The 13,720-nt window shown below is 47.6% G+C and overlaps 1 non-coding gene across 1 annotated transcript; it reads right to left on the minus strand.

The window, feature by feature from the left end:
• Positions 1-11,246: 11,246 nt before the first annotated feature.
• Positions 11,247-11,318, minus strand: Trnaa-ggc. Its single transcript has one exon. It is a non-coding gene; the product is annotated as a tRNA-Ala (tRNA).
• Between the last annotated feature and the right edge of the window lie 2,402 nt (positions 11,319-13,720).

The raw sequence follows: 13,720 nt of genomic DNA on the forward strand, positions 1-13,720 counted from the left end.
GAGATGCAGCCAGTGTAGTACCATAGCTAGTCATGGATCTTAACGTGCATCAGGCTGTAGTGGTGAACGAACGCAGACCTGTGCGAGGCTCCTAAAGAGCGAAACAAACAGGGCTGGGGATTCAATAGCACCAAAGCCCTCCGCATTACGTGGTTTTTAGTGGATCCAAGTACCGCCCCAAGCGGCAAAGACGCTGAAGCTCCACAAGGTCCCCTTGCTGGCGGCAGACGCGTCCGTTTCGGCGTCGCAGTGTGATAACGCGTCGCTCCGTGAGACTCTGAAAAATGAAGTGTTGACGACACAGGGTAGGCGGCGCTGCTTGGAAGTGGTGACGTTTGGAAAACTTTATCTTCCCTAGCTTCTGCAGCGAGAGCTTTCGCTCCACGTGCTTGGAGCTAGCGATGAACTTGACCTTTTCACCGTTCCAGGGAGCCAACTGGGCCGTGTCCTCCTGTGCTTCTCCCTGGTGGCAAACTGCACCAAGATCATGAACACCAGCAGTTCGAACAAAGAGTTTATCCAGATCATCCATGGCCTCAGATTCATCAGCATGTCGTGGATCATCCTGGGGCACTCGTACGCTTCCGGAGTACATATGCTCACGTTCAGTAAGTCGTGGATGCATCTGCAGCTGACCGACTTGAATATAACAGGAGTAACCCTAGTTTGGTTCAGCTTTTATTCAGAAGGCGAATTAATGCGGTAATGCCGCTCAGTATTCCCGGACGGCTACGTGCATAAAATTAAGGGGGGAGAGGGGAGTAAACAAAAATAATGGGTCTTTAAGGGGGGTCGCTACCTTAATATCGCAATTGATTTTTAAAAGTTCTATCATTAACAAGTAGTCCCGTCAGCTTCCAAATTTCCTCGATGGTTGCTGCCTGAAAGTTACGCTCCCGTGACGAGAGTATTTTATTCTATATATAATTTCCGACATTTCAGCACCATCTATACTCCAGCTAAATCTGCAGCCTTCTGAAGCTTTCGAAGTGTTTACGTCAGTTTCACTTTTTCCAACAAATTTTGCTTCTGAAGAACAGTAATTTGATAATTATTTCATCCATGAAACAAGTTTTTGAAGTTTCGATGCTGAAATTTTACAAGAAACGCTACCGTGAGCTTATTTTCTTCATTTTTATGACTTTTTTGTTATGAGAAGCGGCATGCTACCTAATGAATGCAACAAAAAAAAACGTTTATTTATCAATGCAGATTGTTGGGCTAGTTGGTACTGGGAATTTGACGTCATGATGGCACTAAAGACGAGGACAAAAGGGAGATTAGACAACACAAAGCGTTACTTGAACTGTTTATTTTTGAAGAAAAAAGGGGGGAACATATCAACACTCAAATCGCTTCACCTCAGCCAATCCCAGGCCTCACCGGCGCTCGCAAAAACGCTATCTCTTTTTGCGAGCGACGGTGAGGCCTGGGATTGGCTGAGGTGAAGCGATTTGAGTGTTTATATGTCCCCCCCCCCCCTTTTTTTTTTCAAAAATAAACAGTTCAAGTAGCGCTCCGTCTTGTCTAGTCTCCCTCTTATTTGTTGTTGTTTTTTGTTCAAAATGATATCATTTCTTTAATTTCTTTCCCCAGCCGCGTGACACCGGTGTTATAAAATATGTTTTAACAAAAACACTGGCGATTATCATTACCTTTTCTGAACGATAGATTTTCTCAGGAAGCGCAGTATTTTTATATAGTTTTATGTAACCTTTATAAGGATACATTTATAAACTTAAAGATTTGAATATCATTCTCTTTTGTAGCTTTCGTACAAATAAGGTTTACGCTTGAAAAGTGCCCCTTCTTGAGTTGTGTCCTCCCTCGAGGAGAGAGTAATTTTAACTCGTTTTAATTTAGGCGTTGCTGTAATAATTGATCTGTCGTTGAGTTTACTTCGGTGCCTCTTGAATTTACACAAATAAGATTTGCGCCCTGTAACCAGCAAAGGCTGCGAACCTCTTTTACAAGCACTTAATTTATTCATTTGGAAAGACAGAATGACTTGAGACAAATAATAACATCGTGCAAAAATGCTCTCTACGATGTAAAACCGGGTGCAATGTTTTACGTGCCGAATACACAGCACCGATACCGCGATTATTTTCTGTATATTATCTTCATGGAAAAAGAGGCACTGGGGCCTCGTGTATTAACGCTACGGCTACTGCTTGAGGAAATGTGCGTCGTCGAAGGAGAGAGTTTTTCGCTGCTCGAAATGAACGCTTCTCAGCAAAGGGGGTCCGGTTCCACGTTGCTTACTCCACTTCAACGAGGGCTCGATCTGGCGCGCTTTTCGAGGAGGGTCACTAAAAAAGCTAAGGCGTCCATACATCGAAGGAAAATATTCCATCGTGGAAATTACAACTTTCAGCAACTTCGATACAGCGCCGAGGGGCACGCGGTTTCCGGGGTCGAATATTAAGCAGAATGTCGAAACGTTTGAAAAACGGCGAAGCTTACCATCGAGAGCCGACGAGAGCCGACATTTTTTCCCCTTAACTCGCACTAATGGTGAATTCCACGCGCAGACTTGGAGCTCTCCAAATGCGCCCCTTTTAGAGCGCGCATCTTCCACTGACAGACCCGGCTCAAGGTGGTCATCTTCCGATTGTAGAAGTGTGGCAGCGTCCGACCCGTGGAGCGCCTCCAAAACCGCCGAACTTGATCCATGGAATTTGACGGAGCTTGGCGGAAGTCGACAGATGCGCGCTACGTTATTTTCTTTCTCTCGGCGTTGCGCGGCAAGATCGCCGGACCGGCAAGACCTCGAACGCGTCGGTTGTTTCCGCGTCGGTTGTTGACGGCTCGAACGCTCCTACCTCGCGTGGATCAGTTGTGCAGAGGCGGGACTGGAGCGCGGAAAATCGTAAGCGCTGACATCTGTGATCCTGGGAAGCAATAATGGTCTATGAAACTACCATGGAAGGGATTCGCTGCCTGTTTCTCTTTCCTAAAGTCTTCCCAGCAATCTGAGCTGCACAGATGGCGATCGCTGCGCCTGCCCCGCCGCAAACCTGGCGGCCGCAGGGCATGCGACGGTGGCGAAGGCGGGTGACTTTCTCGCTGCTGGTGACACGGACTCCGTGGTTCGGCGCCCCGCAGGTGTCGTGCGGTGTTTCCACAGCTTAACAGCGACCTTATTGGCTGGTCGTCGAGAAGCTCAGTCGGCCGAAGCGTTGATCGGCTTGTCAAGTTCTAGCAGCGGCCATTTTGAACGGCAGACCGTCTGCGGCGGGTCGCTCCAAAAAAAATGCTAGTCCATTTTGCACTGGTCGAATTAGAGCGGGTCCCATGGAGCGGATTCTTGCCCTCCTCGTGGATTTTGGACAGCACACCGGATCCGCCAGCAGAATTCACCATAAAGCGGTGCTCATCAGGCGAATATTCTTAACATGGATACGGATCCCCAGCACTGGCTAACACGTGGTGATCCTTGCGTTCTCCTAATATTACATACGTAGCATACCGTTGTGTTACGGCTTGCGCGTCTCACCATGAGCCACTGTAGCCTCCGAAATACTCGGCTTACTCAAAAACGTCGTACTTAAGCCCGAAGGAAACGATGTTGCAAAAATAGTAATTAGGAAATGTAAATGAAAATGGTGAGCAATATCAAAATGTACTTAGCGAATTGATCTAGATCATAATTACTTATTTTTTAAATGAAACGTACGAGTTTAGTTTCAGCATGCTTTTCTTCTAAGGGAGGCGTCAGCCACAGGAATGCCGTCTTCCCTATATGTTTATACAGCTGCACTGACATTGTATGGAAATATTGCCACCTAGTTAAATAAGCGAATGGAGTAAATGTGTTAATTATCTTTTTAATTATTGGTTCAATGGGTCAAGTTGACCTGGCCATTTTGAAAGCCGTCAACATTCGATGCTATTCTAATTTATATCATTCTCGTAAAAAACGATTTTACCAGATAACACCAGATTCGCGTAAAAACCAGATTTAGTTGTAAAAATCAGCAACACACGATCGGTGTTTTGGCGTTTTCGTCGAAGGGCTTTGAAACTAGACCCAAAACAAAACTGTGGCTCCAGTCCACGCTGTGAACGTGTTTGGGCAGCGAACCTGTAAACGACACCCACTGCGACGTTACTTGAAAAGCGTGGTGACGTCACTATGGGATTTCTATTCTGTTGTGTACTTTTCCACTTGGAGTAGCTTACGCAACCGTAATCTTTACCGGGAAACACGCGCAAAGAGAGGGAACGTGCTTCGCATTGTTCGCAGGCGCCGTTGTCATCCATTATGCAGTTTGCACTTCACACGAGGGCTTCAAATGACGTCAACCTTTTCGAGGCAGCTGCAAACCTAATCTTTACCGGAACACGTGGGAGGGTGTTCCTATTGCTCACACGCGCCTTATCATCCATGATGTGGTTTTTATGCTTGTTTTGTGGTTTTCTTTATTGAAATGGATACTGAGCTATATGCTGTATGCCTGATTTTAAAGGAGATATGCTGTTTTGCCTTCGATTATTCACCGGGAGGTTTTTGCCTACAACACCAACGACACGAAAATTCCTTGACTGGTAGAGGTTCCCGGTAAAAAAAAAACGATCAAAGCCCCAGTTAAATTTGCCCATGGAAGATTTCGCGCTGTGTTTTCGGGCGCTTCATTCTTCCGTCGGTAGAGCGACATTGGCGCCTCCTTTAAGGATACGGATCAGCTGCAGTCCTGCATAAACCTGGGGGTAAAGACGAGAGCAGAACGGGGCAAATTTTAATCCCTAACGTCAGTGGGCTCGATCAAACGAACAAAAAAAAAGTGATATAAATTTGGACGAAGAAAGAAGACGATTGGTTAGGCGTGTTCGTCTTGCTGCGATAAGTTGAAGTTGTTCAAATTCTCGTCAACTTCATTTTTTTTTTTTTACAATGCGAGATGCCGGTGTTTTTTTATAAAGCTAGCTAGAAAATACCTAGACACAAATTTTACAGGTGACGTTTTTCTGCTGCGTTGTGTAAATTAATGCTATGTCAGTGAAATGGAACCATCGGGACCATCCACTGGGGCCACCTATGTGGGCGTCTGTGTCCCGCCTTTTCGAAGCGGCCTGAACGCATGAAACCTTTTCCTCTGGAATATTATATTAACTCTATTGCATAGAATCTTCTAAGTTAAGTGTTTGGAGAGCCACCGAGGGACACGCTCCTATTGGTCTTCGGTCACTCATAATATTTCGACTAACCCAAAACATCTTCTGCAAATAATGTATAATTAAATGAGCTTAAGATATGATGGCCTGTCTGTTTTATACTTCCAAGGTTTTTAATGGCATTGGGTCACTGCATAATTATCCCCAAAGAGGCACCACTTAACATAGTGATAAAACATAAAAACTGTGATTTTGTTAAGACAATAAATTCTCTTTTATGTAACGGCCAAAGAATAAAATAAAGAAAATACAGAATCTACCCTATTACAGGCGCCGGCTGAGGCGACCTGTCTCAAAACAGTACGCTATAATGTCGTACTAGGAAGTATAAAAGTGCAATGTGTACCTTCTAATAGAGCAAATAGTGCTGGCGCCACCTCCCGTTCTAGCCCAACGTGACCATGTGTGTTAGTGTACTGCAAGGGTCCTAATTTGCACAGTTGGCGAAAAACTCGTCGAGAGGTCCGGCCGCCGTGATTGGCCGGCGCCGCTCTTGACTTTGGCGCCGGTCAATCACGGCAGCCGGATTTCCCGGCTACCTCTCCGGCCATTGTCCTGATGAGCGCCCCAGATCGACCATGTGGAGCGAAAGCTCGCGCTTCAAAACCCAGGGATCCTGAGCTAAGGGATCACCCCTGCTCGCTTCGTTATGGATAAGCATCGCACCGGCATGCGGGCGTGTATCGGTACCGGACGATGCACTTTAAAGTCGCCAGGCTAATAGTGGTACTTCAGTGACAGAAGTGTTCATGTGCAGCAGGACCTAGTGACGGCCCACCTTAAAGGCAGGCTGAACTTGCTCTATTTGACCAAGATAACACCTAATTTGCTATGATTTATTTTGACTCTTAAGCCAGCATATGCGATGACCATAAGCTCTCTGCACAGCATACCTGTACACAGACAAGTTGTATACAAATATCCAGCGTGTGTCCGCATCAGTTGATGGCACTGCGGCTAAGCAGAAATTAGATTCACGTAAAGTGAAGCGCGTGTGCATGTGCCGTGCCGACAATGGCACCACCGCTACGCCGTGACGTCAGGGCCGTGTGTAGCAACAAACTCCAGCTTGGACAATATCCATTAGACACTATGTTCGGGCTGATAATCTGCACATCTGTCACCAAATACTAGCAAGTTTTAGAATAGGGGGCCGAAGTTTTAGAATAAGGGAAGCAGACTGGGGCGTCAAACTGCGCAAGCGCAGATTTTATTTGCATGCGTAGGGATCTCCCGTCCAACAAGCGTAAAGCGAGCGAGGTTCCACAAACTTCATTGGCAGTGCTATCCCCGCTGCTCTAACGCGCAGCTATTAATTATATTTGTTGAGAACAGATATAAGTCTTGCGCACCGCTTGCCAGACGACCGCGATTAAGGTAACATGGCATCATGTCGCCTGAGGCTCACGACGCGTCCGTTTGAGAGCGTGTATAAAAAAGTGAAAGCCGTTTACAACTCCCTGTAACGCCGAATTAGAGCGCAGCTCTGGAGGAGGAGGAGGAGGGAAGGGTGCTGGGAGGGGTGAAGCGGCCTGGGGGGGTCACGTGACCTTGGGGGGTCGCGACCTTCAGGGGTCAAGTGACGATGCCGATGATGTCATTAGTGACGTCACTGATTACGTCATCAGTGACGATGATGATGCGGACTCCGATGACGTCATCAGCGATGATGACGATGTGGATGTCGGTGACGTCATCAGTGACGTCACTGATGACGTCATCCGTGATGATGACAAGACGATGCGGATGCCGTTGACGTCATCAGTGACGTCACTGGTGACGTCATCAGTGATGATGACGATGGCGATGCGGATGCCGGTGAGGTCATCAGTGACGTCACTGATGACGTCATCAGTGATGATGACGACGATGCGGATGCCGGTGACGTCATCTGGGAGGTCACGTGACCTGGGCGGGGGGTCACGTGACCCTGGGGTGGTCACGTGACCTCGGGGGTGTCACGTGACCTCGGGGGTGTCACGTGACCTCGGGGGTGTCACGTGACTTCGGGGAGTCACGTGACTTCGGGGAATCACGTGACCTAGGGGGTCACGTGACCTTAGGGGTGTCACGTGACTTGGCAGTGTCACGTGACCTCAGGGGGGTCACGTGACTTCTGGGGAGGGGTCACGTGACCTCTGGGGAGGGGTCACGTGACCTTGGGGTGACCTTGGGGGTCACGTGACCTTGGGATGACCTTGGGGTCGCGTGACCTTGGGGTGACCTTGGTTACGCCGACGCCGACGGCGACGCCAACGGCGACGGCGACGGCGACGCCGCTCAAGCCGGGAACGGGCCCCTAAGAGCTGCGCTCTAAGACACATAAGCGTACCTTGGCGATGGTTCCTCGACGTAAGGTGCCGTTTGCGGCTGAAGAAGCGGAGCGCAAAGCTAGACTTGCCGCTGCAGCGAGGGGACGTACGTCGGAGCCGTTAAACAGAAGAGCACAAAGCCTCACAGGGAGCAAGCAGCTCGCCGTCGTCGCCGGGAGGACAGTGAGGTGCGCGCTCCTAGAATGAGGCCAACAAACTTCGTTCTCGCGAGCAGGACCACGACCTGTACATAAACGATTAAATAGGGTCCGATAAGCTGTGTAAGCTATTGCGCTGACAGTACTGTCAACTCACAGAGCACTGTTCACTTTTTAACACAGGCTTCAAAGATTTTTGAATAGACCGCAAGACCCACATGGTTAAAGTGCACGCGGGGTCATACCTGCCGCCTAAAACTTATCTAATGTTCTGCGTGTCGTTTTTGTGCAGGAAACACTATATCTGCCTCTAAAGTGCCGCAAGATCCGATCAGCCAGGCCGTAGCTAACGGTACACTGACGGTGGATACGTTCTTCTTTATCAGGTATGTGGGCTTGCCAATTTTGTATTTGAGAATGCTTAAAGGGGCAATGGAACAATTTGTGTACTTTGCGCAAATACCTCAAAGCCTGGCAGTTCGACGACGGAGCCATAGACTGCCCGGTCGCAGATTTGGAGCGCGAAGATCTGGTAGCAGAGAGCATTTCTCGGGGAACCTGGTATTCAGCGCACAGCTTTTGCAGGGGTGAGGACCCGAAGCAGTTTTCAAACCCGTCGAGAAACGAAGCGGTAGCGCGAGGAACGCGAGGAGCACGAGCCGACGTTCCATCGCTCGCGAGAAGTTATTTTCAGCGTCTCGGCGCATCATCCGTGGTCTGCCACACTACCTTTTCACATTCGGCGGCCGCGTCTCGTGCCCATCTGCCAGGCTTTGTCAGTATAGAGGAAACTATGTTAGAACGGATTCCTGACGTCAATGACCCGTAAACCCCTTCGTGTTTCGCCACGCGCAATCGAAGTTGCAGAAAAAATTAAAGAAAAACGAGCAGCGTTCACACCCTCAACTCGCAGCCAGAACAAGCGGCAGCCTGATCTGGAGCCGACTATATGCCGCCAATGTTGATCATAGCCACACGCTGAGGTTGGTAAGGCACAGGACATGCGCTGAGTTCCAGACACTGTTATGGTTCGGATATTGTCGTCATTGCAGCGATTAGACACGGGCCACTGCCTGAATTCTTCTCGAGCTATCGGTTATCAAGAGCCCGAATTGGACCCGCAATGCTCGGGTCCAATCTATGAGCCGCATTCAAATATCATCACCGGGCGGTATTTCGATCGCCCAGGTACGTCATCAAGTCTTGCGAAGGAAAGATTGAAAGAAAACACTCGCTTTTGTCCTTGAAATTACACCGCAAAAAAAGGAGTTTTTTGGCCAGTGGCGTTGAGTGCGAGTATCATTGAGTCCCACTAGTGCCAGTAAGGTCGTGTAAAGTAAAAAGGCATTCCAATGGAATATTATTGCACCGCCCTTGAAGAAAGTTTTGTGGGCTTAACATACGGATTTTCAATAAGGTTGTAAGGAAACTCTCATATATAAAACATAACATCCCATGGACTAATGAACTTTACTTTATTTAATTGAGTACTGAATCGAAATCAACGAATACTCTGAAAAGTAGCAAAAATATTTAAAAAAATAGGCAAACAATGTAGACGTCCCAGCTCTGCATCATTAAATATAGTTTCAAATATATCACCTTTCAAAGATACGGAGTTATATGTCAAAACCATATCTGACGTCTTATGGTTATTGAATATTTAGACCACACCAAGGGTGCTGGTCTTGGCAATGGAGCGCAACATACTTGACGCCGAGTATAGTTCTAAATATTGTGTACGAAGTTTCCTCGTGTGAAGTATCTGAGACTAGTGAATCACTCAAATGGCGCGGCCTGTGGCAATCCCCCAAATCCTATAATTCGTCTTTGATTCTCTAATTGTGAATCAAAAACTAAATAACTAAAAATTTGCCGCAACTAGTTTTGAGTTTCGTTCTAGCCATGAATTGCCCCAACATATTATAATCTCAAGAAGCTCTTCAATTACTACATGTTTTCCTTACACGATCTGAAAGGAAAGTGCCCATTGAGTGTTTTTGCCATGTCGCTGTTCTTTCCAGTGGACTTCTGGTCGTTTACGTTTCGCTCAAGGTGATGTCGCAAATGGGCGGGAAGTTGCACCTGTGCATCTTCTACTCCCACCGGTACTGGCGGTGAGTACGGAAACTCGCCACTAATGTGCTTAGGTTTTCTGCTGTCGCGCGATGGAGACTGTTTTCGTAATGCGGAATGAATTATAATAGGCCAACTGGCTAAATTAAATCCGCACGGTAGCCTCGTTTACCTGTCACGAGTCAAGTACTTGTTTACAACATCATTGCTGCAACAACCTAGTCCCACTTCAAACACCATAAATCAAAGCTGTAACTGCGGGGCAAGTGGGTTAGACAGATATTCAGAAATACTACAAGTTATGTCTCTGTAAAGGCCCTTCAAGGGTTGCACGAGGCGTTTCTTTTTTTTCCTCGGTGTTCTCCCGGTCAAGCCTTGCCGTGTCGACATGTGGCCTAGCACCCGGATCCGGTTAACGCTTTGGGAGAAAAGGGCTCTCCGCTCCGTCTGGTGTGTTTGCCGGTTCCTAACAAGGGCTTCATCGATTTCCGGCTGATAACGTCGTGGCAGTGTCACGTTGTCGCCGGCTGCATCCCGGGTGGTGTTTTAGCAGCGGTGGGGGATGCGCCTGTTCCGCTGCACGTCTCCCTCCAGCTCCGCAGTCCGCGGAAGATTCAGTAGCCATGGCCCGTTTGCTCGACGCATGGATAATTTTAGCCCCGGCAGAGAGTTAACCCCTTTCCCTACGAGGTGGAATTTCAGGTCCCATGACCGGCAGAGTACGAACGGCGACAAACACGGCGGTACCCCTCCCAGCGAGCGTCGCTCGCTTTGGAACTAATATGTCGTAGTCGCTTCTCTAGCGGGCACGTCTGTCAGCAATCAATGGTGCAGGAATCTCTCGCTTTGCCTCACGTAAATTGCAAAGTATGAGCCACGATCTCGCGCCCCATTATAAGATCGTGCTTCGATTCTGGCCACTCCTAAGTCTAAAGAGACGCGGTAGTTGTCGACATGGCAACGTCTTTGGGATCCTAGCGGACTCTCTTGATCCGATCGACCGATCATTGACGGCAGGCAGAAGCAGACCGAGTACCAATTTCCACTGGAGCCGAAGTGCGCGACTTTTATTTCATGAAGGTTTTGTGCATAGTTCTTAAATTATGGCCAATCATGCTGGCGGGTGCTGCCCGCCTTTCACCGCTCACTTCTTTATCGTTTCTAGCACTGGACGTGGTCGTTCTCTTTCGCCATGGGGAAGAAATTTCAACGATACATGTCTGAACTTCAGAAAGCCAAACATTAAAACAAAATTCCCAGACACGGCTTGATTCTGTTTTTTTTTTTACCTTACCGATTATTCGTACCACTAGCAACACATTTTCTTTTTTTTTTTTTAAGATCAAACGCATGCCGCGCTTTATCCCGAAAACCTGTCAGCGAGCGTCTTCCTTTTCAGAAAGTTTTCCTCGAAACCCACTTATAACGGAAATAATCCCTGGAGAAGGGGAACAAGAGGGACAAAAGACAAACAACTCCTCCCCAAACGCAACTAGGTGACCGGTGGGCGACCGAAAAAATCCGCCCGGTCCGGGTATCGAACCCGGAACCTCTCCATTGCCAGTGGAGCGCTCACCAACTAAGCTAACCAGGGGATAGACGTCAATAGAGCAAACAGGTTTTATCAGCTGCTACCAGTCTAACACCAACAAGGGTGAACGGCTTGCAATTTAAGGTTATGATTATAATGCAATGAAATAAAGAGGTGCAAACGAGCTGGGCATGAATGACGAAAATAATCCCCTGAAAAGGGCAACAAGAGGGACAAAGGACAAACGCGAATCTCCAAACACAACTAGGTGACCGGTGAGCGACCGGAAAAATCCGCCTATTCCGGGCATCGAACCCGTAACCACTCCATTTACAGCGGAGCGCTCTACCAACTGAGCTAACGAGGGGTTAGACGTCAGTAGAGCAAACGTGTTTTATCAGCCACTTATATTCGCTACAAGTGGTATTTAAAACCCCATAATAAAACACGCAGCTAGCGCGCATACGAATCATGTCACACTTGGCAACGTACTTGTACCTACTTACTAGGAAATGGCGGTTAACTTTTTGCCGCGGTTAAATTTAACCGGCGGACGAGCAGGTAATTCCCACGAGTTAAGACGGCGCGACAAGAGCGACACTGGCGCCGACTCGTACTTTTTGCCTGAACTTGTAGTCCGAACCAGCAAGATGGCAACATCGTACAGCAAGGCACGTCTGCTTCTGTGATGTCATTTGTTTCCCCTTCGGGACTGCTTGTGCCGTACGGGAGGGATGGGGCGCTGCAAACATCTAAGAGGTGCTCCAGGCACCGTAGCTGAAATAAGCCTCCGCAAGACTGCGGTCCTCCGGCTACAGTAACTAACTAAGTAACTAAATGTGCACGGTAGCCCAAATAGCGGCCGGGCTCTTTAAATCGACCGCAAAAATTGGTTTCTTAACGTGTCGCGCTACTGTTTTCTGCAGCGTTGCCCACAGGTGGTGCATTTTTTCTATAAAACTTGCAAAGAGCGAAATTACCAGAGGAACAACTAAGAAAAATGAAAGAAAAAGGCTGAACTTCTATGGAAACGCAGCGAAGCAACCGGTGGAACGACGAGATGCGCCGCGTCCGCGGCGCATGTCGTCGTGCCCTTCACATCTCCAGCAAAAACGATGGTCCCTTCCCGTGATACTTGGACGCCGAAATTTGTGACCATTGCAACACTCTGCCCTCATCGACATTTAAATCCGCCTGCTGGGAATTTATGAACCTGCACTCTTCTTAAAAGAGACTGAGCCATGTTTTCTTAACGAGCTCTATCCCGTGGCTTTCTTTTCGCGATGAAGGATAGCGGGATGGGAACCAATTCTTTATCTGCATAAATTCCGTGTTCCTGCCAGGTTGTCAACTGTGGCCTATTCGGTGATTTGTTGACGTGCTTCTTTTGTGTGCAACGCAACAGGATGACGCCGCTGATGATGGCTATGATCGCAACCACCGCCACGCTTCTGCCTTACTTTCGCGATGGACCACGCTGGCAGGAAATCATCGCTAACGAATCGGACGCATGCAAAGCCAACTGGTGGGTCAACGCCATCTACCTTCAGAACTTTATCAACACGCCACGAATGGTAAGCTTACTTCCTCACGCCACAAATACAAACTGCCGCCCCCCCCCCCCCCTTCAAAAAAAAAAAAAAAAAGATTGGAGTATTTTTTATTTTGTTTTAGCAAAGTAAGGGTAAAAACACGGGCAGGCTTTTGAATATCTCCCATTACAAACCCCAGTCGAGGAGCGATATAAAAACAACGGACATAACAAGACAACAAGACTTTGTGCGTTGTCTGTTTTTTCTTTATCACTCCTAACTCGGGTTTGTATTTGAGGATGCTTTAACCGTAAAAGTAAAGGGCGCTTAGGCGAATTCTCACTATCTGCCCAAATGTGGCGCTAGCTCTTTGAACCAGACAACAAGTTTATGAACGAACTGTTATTTCATTCCAAAGTTTGGTGTTCTACAAAATTCGATGGGAAAATGGGGCGCATTCTCGGTAGACAGCGCCATTCAACTGCATGTATTCCGTGACTCCATCGGCCGCCATTTTCCCATTGGAATTTTTAGAAAATTACCTATGAGTTTTTAGTAAGATAATGAGGGTACTTATGAAAATTTGGCATCTGGTTCGGATCGCGAGTGCTGCATTGGCGCAGAGAACGAGCGGTCGGCGATGCGCAGTTTACTTTTACGGTGAAGAAAAAGACTATTCTTGCACCCTAGAGATTATTAACGACCTCTTGTAACGCATTACGGTGTGAAACCTTTTTATTACCCACGTTTGTGTTTTAGAGTGAAAACCTTCCACTAGCGGTTAACCCCTCATTTTTTATTATTATTTATTTTTTTTTTTTTTTTTTTGATTGCAGCTCCGAACATTTGGAGCAATGTCTCTCTCTACGTGATGCAGGAGTTTTTTTTGTTTTTTTGTTTTTTCGTCGCTTTAGACGTGGATGGGAATTGTGA

Source organism: Ixodes scapularis, unplaced genomic scaffold, assembly GCF_016920785.2.
Source record: "Ixodes scapularis isolate PalLabHiFi unplaced genomic scaffold, ASM1692078v2 PGA_scaffold3__209_contigs__length_174095766, whole genome shotgun sequence".
Lineage (NCBI taxonomy): Eukaryota > Metazoa > Arthropoda > Arachnida > Ixodida > Ixodidae > Ixodes > Ixodes scapularis.